Genomic DNA, 10,000 nt, shown 5'->3' on the forward strand with positions numbered 1-10,000 from the left:
TTTTTTTTTTTTTTTTTTTTTACAAAAATTCAAGACTGTCAAACAGCAGATCCACAGCACCGTTCGCTTTATCATTCCATTGGCTGTGCTAATGATGGCATGAATAGGTTACTGTACATAGGACAACTTCCCCTTCCCCCTTTTTATCCACAAAGGAACGGGCAGCAAAAGTGTCTTAAACTGAACCTCTGCCATTCTAGAAATGTTTTCATTTGTACAAAGCCTAATACTACGGCTGTCAAAATGGCATATTAATAAATTCTTCAACTCAGGTTAACTATCTTTTGATAAATATATGAAGGAGTTTTTGAGTCGGGGTTGGTGGGATATGATACCGTTTCTATATTAATATGTCTGACACAACTCAGTGCAACTTAACTTTGGGGTTCGTGAGGACGCTTCACCTAACCTATTCTAACTTAGCCTGTAAATTTTTAGAAGTGTACACCTACGGGATATGACAATAGAAAATTAAATAATAAAATTTTGTAAATTATAATACATAAATGTAGTATATGTTATTCTTGGAAATTAATAATAGAAAAGGTTGCCAAAAGCTATAAACAAACAAACGTAGCCGCTTCGGTTGGTTGAGACGCCATCTTTGTTTTGGTAGAGGCGGAAGCCGAAATTAAAGTATGATAAATTTGTCTATTCTAACCTAACCTACCTAACCTAACCTAACCTACCTACCTAAACTAACCTGCATCTAGTAATGCGGTACCTGTAATTCTAGAGGTCATCATGGTCTTCGTCGTTTCCGACCTGTAAATTCATCAAAATAAAGATTGTGTCTAAAGAAGACTTCATTCGTTTCTGTATAGGTTTTCGCAACTTTTTCTGATATTGATTTCCGCCATGAAATTTTTTCATATTGATGTATTTACAAAATATTGATCATATTGATGTATTTACAAAATTAATATTTAATTTTCTAATGTTATACCGCGCAGGTGTAAATTTCTATAAAGAATACCTAACCTATCCTAATCTTGCATAACCCAACCTAGCCCAATCTAACCTAACCCATTTTAGGGAATCTAGAAGTTGATATAACAAGTATATTGAGTTGACCAAGTCTTCTCAAAATGGTTCAATAAAGCTATAGTACAATACAATACAATACAATACAATACAATACGATACAATACGATTTTCTTAATTTTTAACAATAATCAGAGTAGAAAAGAGTAACAATCTCTAACCTCCACTCCTACCCTTCTCCTCTTCCTCCTTCCTTTCACCCCTAACTATATATCTTCTTACCATCTTTCCCTCCTCTCTCCCTCCTCTCATCTTCTTTTTCTCTTCCTTTCCCTCTTTTCCCCATCTTCTCAGCCCCTATTTTCCCCTTCCTCTTCACCTCCTCTCCTAATCCTATCTCCCTCCTCTCCCCCTCCTGTTTTCTTCTACCCCTCCTCTCCCTTTCCTCTCCCTCTCCTGTTTTCTTCTCTTCCTCCTCGCCTCTTCCTCTCTCCTACTTTCGTTTTTCCTTTCCCTCCTTTACCCAATTTTCATTTTCTTTTTCCATCTCCATCCATTTCCATTTACCCACAACCTTCTCCAAGCCCCCCTCCTATCCCCCACATTCCCCTCTTTGTTCCCCTCCCCTTCCCCCTCCCCGCCCTCCCCTCCCCCTCCCCCTTCCCCTCCGCCGTCCACCCACCTGGTATTTCAGCCCCGCTTGACGGCCAGTGTGACAACCTGAAAGGGATGAAGGGGGGGGGGAGTACAGTCGCCCTCACTCCCCCTCCCCCTCCCCTCTCTCCTCCCCCTCCCCCTCCCCCTCTCTCCTCCCCCTCTCTCCTCCCCCCTCTCTCCCCTCCCCCTCTCTTCCCCCTCCCCCCTTTCTCCCCTCTCCACCTCTCTCCCCCTTCACCTCTCTCCACCCTCCTCCCTCTCCACCCTCCTCCCTCTCTCCCCTCCCCACCTCTCCCCCTCTCTCCTCCCTCCCCCTCTCCCCCTTTCTCCTCCCTCCCCCTCTCTCCCTCCTTCCCCTCTCCCCTCCCCCTCTTTCCCCCTCTCCCTCCCCCCTCCCCCCCTCTCCCCCTCCCCATCCTCTCACCCGCTCTACCCCTTCTCACCATCCCCCAGCATTCTCCACACACTCTGAGTTTTGCTTGTCTTTACTCATTCCCTCACTCACACACTAACTCACTCACTAACTCACTCACTAATTCACTCACTAACTCATCCGTTCCCGGAACTTCCTTCAGAGGAAAATCACATCACACTCTCACGTGACTTGACTTCATGTGACGTCACAGGCCTATGGTGTGACGTCACAACATGGCGTGACATCTCACCATGTTATTACGGGTCACCTCAGGTCACGTGACCTTGAGTCACATCGGGTTACATCATATTACGTTACATATCACATTACGTCACACAACGTCACGCATCGCCACATATGTCATAACACGCAACATATCACGTCATGACATCACATGGCATCATACTGTTACACATCACATCACGTTAGGTTACATCATATCACATCACATATCCCATCACATATCACATATAGCATAACATATATCACATCACATCACATGAAATATCACAACACATACCATATAACATATCACATTACGTTACGTTACATCACATCACATATCGCGTCATACCACGTCACATCACGCTACGTCACTCATCTTGCCATGCTACCCGTGTTCTGCACGCTTGTCAGAGCCTGTCTGACTTCAAGGTCACGCACGCACACACGCACTCTGATACTTCACCACCACCTCCACCACCACCAAACTAGCGGTTTGAACCGCGCGGAAACCGCCGCGGCGGTTCAAACCGCTCGTGTGAACAGGGCCTTACGACTACCCTGTATACCTTTACACCCCTATTGTGTCTGTATTTATCTTTTGTTAATGCCGCCAGGCGATTTTATTCAGCTGAGGGAAATCAGCGTAGGAGCCGAAAGGTTATCATTCTGGGCTGTCCGAACACGTTAGGTAAAGGTGACGGTTATTCGGAGAAAGTCGTGAGGATGTTGTGTTTGATGGACCCGAGTTCGAGGTGAATCGAACTGTGCACTTCGATGGCGTGTGGACCTCAACGCCCCAAGAAGAAGAAGAAGAAGAAGAAGAAGAAGACACTAAGAGAAGCTCTTGGGAAGACCTCTCTGTCTGTCTGTCTGTCTGTTTGTCTGTCTGCCTGTTTGTCTGTCTATCTGTCTGTCTGCCTGCCTGCCTGTCTGTCTGACTCTGTCAGTCAGTGTGCTAACCTGTTTTCCAATCTGTCTGTCTGTCTGTCTGTCTATGTATCTATCTGTGTGTTTTTCTGTCTGTCAGTCAGTCTCTCTGCATGGATATACGGTGTCTGTCTCTCTGTCTATATGTTTGTCTGTCTGTCTATCTGTCTGTGTCAGTGTGTTAACCTGTTTTCAGTCTGTCTGCCAGTCCCTCTACATGGGTATACGGCGTCTGTCTGTCTGTCCGTCTGTCTCTCTGTCTATGTATCTGTATGTCTGTCTGCCTGTCTATCTGTGTCAGTCAATGTGCTAACATGTTTTTCAGTTTGTCTGTCAGTCCCTCGGCATGGGTTTATGGTGTCTGTCTGTGTGTCTGTATATCTGTCTGTTTGTCTGTCACTCTGTCACTCTGTCTGTCTGTGTCAGTGTGCTCATCTGATTTTCAGTTTGTCAGTCACTCTGCATGGGTATACGGCGTCCGTCTGTCTGTCTGTCTACCTGTATGGCTGTATCTATCTACCTGTCTGTCTGTGTCAGTGTGCTCGTCTGATTTTCAGTTTGTCAGTTCCTTCGCATGGGTGTACGGTGTCTGTCTGTCTGTCTGTCTGTCTGTCTGTCTGGCTGTCTGTCAGTGTGCTAACCTATTTTTCTGTTTGTCCCTATGTATGGGTACACGGTGTCTGACTGTTTGATTGTCTGTATATCTGTGGAGCTGCCTCTTTCTGCCAGTTGATCTTTCAGTTTACATGTATATAGACTGTATGTCTACAGTCCGTATGGATATGTGTCTGTCTTCTTGGCTGTCTTTCTGCCCGTATGTAGGTTTGGCTGTTTGTATGTGAATGTTCCTGTCTTCGGTATGTCTGTCTCTGGTCATCTATATGTCCACCTATCTCCCTTTGTATATATGTTCAGTTTGGATGTTTGCTTGTCTACTTTCTGTCTATCCATTTGACTGTGTCTGCATGTAATATATATATATATATATATATATATATATATATATATATATATATATATATATATATATATATATATACGCACACACACTCCCACGAGCTTGCCCAAGCATAATTACGTGCGCACGCACACACACACACACACACAAACACATGCACACAAACGCGTGCACACATTTGTACACACAGATATAGATGCATATACACTCGAATGCACACACACATACACAAAAAAGCACAAACACATTCAAACAATTCAAACATGTACACATATGTACATACACCGATATAGATGCACACACATGTACACACACATACATACACAACCACACACTTCCAAACACATGCACACACACATATTTACCCTTTATGCAATTGTGCAAGGATTGTGAAATCTTGGCGAGGCGGACACAGCCTTTTTTTTTTTTTTTTTTTTTTTTTTGACCGATGTTTGGGTCGCCTCCTCCTGCCAATGATTTCTCACTTCCCACTTGCTCCTGAAGGGTTTCGACGGCTACATTATCTTGTAAGGGGGTGTGAGACGACGAATCTTTATAGATAGCATGCACCCCCATGGTGCTTATGGTGGAGGTGGATTTACAATCTGCTCCTGTCGAAACAACGGACTTCCAAGGTGTTTTGAATGATATAATGCTTCATCAAACCTCGGTGTGAACCTCCAGTGGGCTCTCCGTGTGAGTGCGTGGAACGTTCTTTACTTCTTCTAGGACAATCGACTACTCTTTTTGTCGGCGGAGTTCAGAATACTTAGTATTTATATAGTAGATCTATGGGGAGAAGACTGAGCAGTGTTGAGACAAGTACTGAGTTACACCTACTAGTCGGGCCGCAATGATGAAGCCCACCTTGCGGGAAAAGCTACAATAAGCCATTGCAGAGGTTGTTTCCAGAGCTGGGCGCGTTCTTCGGTGCGATCCTAGGGGCGTTCCTCGGTGTCCTGACTGGCATGAGTTTGCTCAGGACACAGAGGAACACACTGAGGAACGCGCCCAGCTCTGAACTTATTTCTGTTAACGAGCGTATGTTCCTGATGAAGTTGAAGCATATCTTGGGCTTAATCTTTCTTATTACAGCATATCCTTCTAACAAAACGTATGAACTTGAAGAGAAGGAAAAGTTCTATCCTCAATTTGACTGTTGTCGATCAGTGCCTTCCATGGGATCTTTTAGGAGACTCCATTACAGTTACTAGCACTAACAGAGTTGACTGAAATACGTATTGGTCCCCATAGCCCTGGAACCAGGAATACAAACAGTTCTTTCCTGGTTTTTGTTAAGTCTAGAAGGATGATTATTGCTGGTCTCTGGGTCCAGAGACGAGAGCTAAACCGATGAAATTGATATAGCAGAATCGAGGGAATGGCAAAGGAGATAGACCACATACTTGTTAGTTCTCGTTGGTGGATCCAGGGTTTACCGGAATGCTGAATTCTTTGGAACCGATTATAGACTTGTAGTCGCAACACTCCTATTATGTATCAAGTTTAGGTGAATGAAATGTAATCTACCTGGGTTTCATCTGGAGAAGTTCAGGCATGGTGCGTGTGTCCACGAGTATGTGATAAGAAATTCTAATCAATTCGAAGTGCTTGGGACCATTGGGGACATTCAAGAGCTGTGGGATACCTTCAAACATGAAACTCTGAAAGCTGCTAAGGAATGTATTGGAGAGCATCTGAGGTCGAATAGAGGTGTAACGTCGCTTAAGACACTGGAGTATGTAGAGATGAACCGTGGTGCTAGATTCCTCGGCACCTGGACCAATACAGTACTAAGAAATGGCAGACTAGGGCTCTCATGGGAATGGATAAGGAGAGGTGTGTTAGAGGAATTGCTGAGGATGTCGAAGGAGATTTCAATGTAAATTACCTCAGGCCTGATCAACGAATTCTGAAGAAACTCCTCTTCAAGTTTGTTATCCAGGTGAGCACTGTCTGGACAGCAGAGGAAGAGTACAGAGTTCTACTTTTTCTAGTACTTTGAACAATTGCCCCTTCGCACCCAAGGGCAACTGACTCTTCGAAAAGACAGATTCTTCTGACTGGTATTCAGGTGGCGGCTGCCAATCCAAAGAGAGATGAGAAATCGCCCTCTTTTAGGAAGGTTATAGAGACTGTAAGTTGAAGGGTGGAAAGGCAACCGGCATCTGCAACGTCAGCGAGGAGTTGCTGATAGCCGTAGGATCCGTAGGTTGCATACGGTGCTGTCTGCCATTTGGCAGTTCGGTACCATTTTCTCTGACTGGAAAAGGGTTCTGATCGTTCCTATCTGGAAAGGGAAAGGGGATCGACGGTATACATTGATCATTGTGCCGGGCAAGATGTTCACCTATTTGTTGCCGGCGCGGTTTTGTTTACATCTGTTAATATTTCAGAGGTCTGAGCAGCCTGGGTTCACGCCCCGTGAGTCAACAAGTGATTGGATCTTAGCGGTTCTTGTTCTTGTAATGGGTCAGCATGAGTTTCATCAGGGCTTGCTTGTGGCCTATGCTGGTTTCAAGACTTTTTGTTTTTGTTTTAGTGCATCGTGGGGTGCTCTGAGATCTTTTTCTAATCCATGGCACTCCAACGAGGATTATCAACCTGATATTGGCTTACAATCTGGGACAGAGTGCTGTGAAGTATGGATGAGGTCTTTCCAGTTTATTTCCTATTGATTCAGGAGTGAGGTAAAGGTGGGTCCTTGCCCCAAAGCTTTCCAACGCCTGGATGGACTGGGTAAAGGTCATAGTTGTCGATCTGTTTCATTGCGGAGCATCCTTTGGCAACACTAGTACTGTTATTGGTCCCGTCTTTGCTGATGATGATACTGTACTTATAGAGTCATTTGGGATCCTGGTTGCAGGTATTGAGTCACCGCTGGGACTCAAGGTCTCCTGGACCAAGAGCACGAGTCCAGGCGTTTTGGGGCTCATTGGATGACACATTTCACTCTGTCCATACATGGGAGGAGGAAATTGACGCCTTAGAATGCCTCGAATTCATTGGTAGTGTAATGTATAACAATGATGGGTCTTGTCAGGAACTCCTTCCAAGGAATGACATCGCCTATGGTGTTATGGATTCGTTCAAATGGAGTATAAGAAGGACTAAATCCGAATCTTCAAGTTACAAACACACTGTCTTACTGTACGGCTATGAATCATGGAGACTGAATGCTGACTTGAAGACACATCTCAGCGTCTTTGGTACCAAGTGCCTTCGTAAAATCGTGGAATATCATTGAAGTGACTATTTACTAAACCAGATACTATTCCGTGAGACTCAGTCTAGGCCTGTTATTATCAAGTGGCACGCTTCCTGATGGTGATCCCAGTCAGAGGGTTGTTTTCCCACGAGACAGTCACCAGTGGAGGAGACGAAGTGGACACCCGCGGAATTCATGGTAAGGGCAAATTGATCGACCCTACCGTGGGGTGACTGCATGGGAGCTTGTCCAGTAAAACCGAGGAGATTGGTGTCGGTGTGTAAGTGAAGCGACGCGCTACCCGGCGTATGCTTCCAGTTGATATATGTATGTATGTGTGTACATATATATATATATATATATATATATATATTATATATATATATATGCAATAAAAACACTAGGAGCGTGTGTTCACAAATGCGTAAGTAACCACTAGGAAAAGTAAACTAACGAAGCAGAGCGCTTTCGTATAATTACATCTTCAGTGCAGATACAAAGATACAATTCCTTCTTTGTATCTGCACTGAAGATGTAATTATACGAAAGCGCTCTGCTTCGTTAGTTTACTTTTCCTAGTGGTTACTTACGCATATATATATATATATATATATATATATATATATGCATGTATATATATATTTGATATATATATATATATATATATATATATATATATATATATATATATGCAAGGTTGACCACGAAGAAAAACTATTAAAGCAGAGCGCTTTCGTGTATTCACATCTTCAGTGCAAATAATACATAGTGAAAGATACAAAGGTGCAGAATATATAGGTGGGAAACAAAGGGAACGTGGAGACATCCTGGTGAGAGAGGAGAGGTAGTACCCACGGACTAACTGTCCGTCCGCGTATACAGTGGGTGCGGAAATGCCCTACATGTTTACAATTTATACATTTTATAAATTTTTCTTTAAATAAAATTGTTTAGTTTATTATTATTATAATTTTTCCGTACGAATAATAAGTAGTGAAAGGTGCAGAGGTACAGATAATATAGTGTGGTCCAACATATACGGACAGTTGGACCACACTATATTGTCTGTATCTCTGCACCTTTCACAACTTATTATTCGCACGGAAAAATCATAATAATAATAAACTAAACAACTTTCAAGATAGCCTAGTTGGAAAGTCACTGTCGCACTTGTCATGAGGATGCCGGGTTCGAGTCCTGGGCAGTACCACATTTCAATTTCAGCATGCTGGCCTTTGATGGCTTAGAATTAAAGTGCATTGTGGTTGTTAAAATGTATATATATATATATATATATATATATATATATATATATATATATATACATATATATATATATATATATATACACACACATACATACGTAATAAACATTATTTTTCTTTTGTGACATCTCTTGTATAGAATGATATAACCAGTGAATCTGAGATAATATTATACTTTTCTTTGTGAAATTAAGGTGGAGCACGACTTCTGTCTTACATCGCACAAAAATATAGAAAAATACAATTGTCGAAGACTTGATTAGTTATGGGCTACCGCACTTGTTATCGGAACTCTCTCGGAAAACAGAACTTTATTTATACAATAAAGATTTTATCAATACAATAACGACAGAACTTGTCACGGGTCTTGTGATCGTCCGCAAGTATTTGCGTGGGAGTCATCCTGAGTGTCCAAATTCCTGCATGCAATCGTTTGAAGGATCGGGGAAGGGGAGAGGTGGGAGGGAGTGGGATGGGGCTTAGGGGAGAGGGGGGAGGGGGGAGGAGGAGTCGAACCTACGACAATACAATGAATGAGATTCTTATAACCAACAAGTCGAGTGAATGTTTTCTACACCGACTCTCCAACCAACGAGTTTTGTGTCACCATGTATGTGTTATTATTTTTCTTTAAGTAAATTGTATCTGGATTTTGTTTGTGTTCATTTTGTTATTATTACTAGGTTCTCGTGTCAGCTTGTGCTTGTACTGTGCCATCAATTACAGCGTTGAGGCCATCAGGGTCTTGTGACCTTATATTTTCCTTTTTGGAGCTGAGGGGAAGCTGACCCTTGTAGGCACTTTAGGTAAGTGTGAACATTACCTCCGCTCAGAGGAACTCCCATGAGATCGAAGAAATTGAGGAGGATCGGACACAAGATCATATTACGAGCACGGGTCTTCCTCCAGAAGAACTTCGAGTAAATGTGAACATCACCTCCGTCAGGAAGCACTCCCCTGAGGAGGGAGATCGAGGAAGACCAGACACAAGGTCGTACTAGGGGTACAGGTCCTTCTCCAGAAGAACTTTGAGTAGATGTGAAGATCACCTCCGCCAGGAAGAACTTCCTTGTGGAGGGAGATCGAGGATGACCAGCACCAAATAAAGAGGAGGGACGGGTCCCACTCCCGAAGAACTTCGGGTAAACATAACCATCACCTCCGCGCGGGAAGAGCACTCACCTGAGAGGAGAGATCGAGGGGGACTAGAACCGAGAACGACCTGAAGGAACGGGTCCTCCTTGAAGAAGTGATCCTTAGGCACTTCGGAACTGGCACTCCACGTGAGGATCACAGGCACTTGGCTGTCTGGAAGGAGAGTTACGTTTGGACGGTGCGTGCGGGACGGTGGTCGACACGGT

At 43.6% G+C, this 10,000-nt stretch overlaps 1 protein-coding gene across 1 annotated transcript in view; it reads right to left on the reverse strand.

Annotated features, from left to right (window-relative positions):
• LOC143037383 (uncharacterized) overlaps positions 1–9,999 on the reverse strand; it is a 115,845-nt gene extending 105,846 nt beyond the window's left edge. The window contains exon 1 of the mRNA XM_076205519.1: positions 9,822–9,999. The gene's annotated coding sequence lies outside the window, so the exon portion shown is untranslated. The remainder of the gene's footprint in view (positions 1–9,821) is intronic.
• Position 10,000: the final 1 nt, after the last annotated feature.

The sequence above is a fragment of the Oratosquilla oratoria genome, chromosome 22, assembly GCF_046742065.1.
Source record: "Oratosquilla oratoria isolate Oo_2021 chromosome 22, ASM4674206v1, whole genome shotgun sequence".
In the NCBI taxonomy this organism is placed as follows: Eukaryota; Metazoa; Arthropoda; class Malacostraca; order Stomatopoda; family Squillidae; genus Oratosquilla; species Oratosquilla oratoria.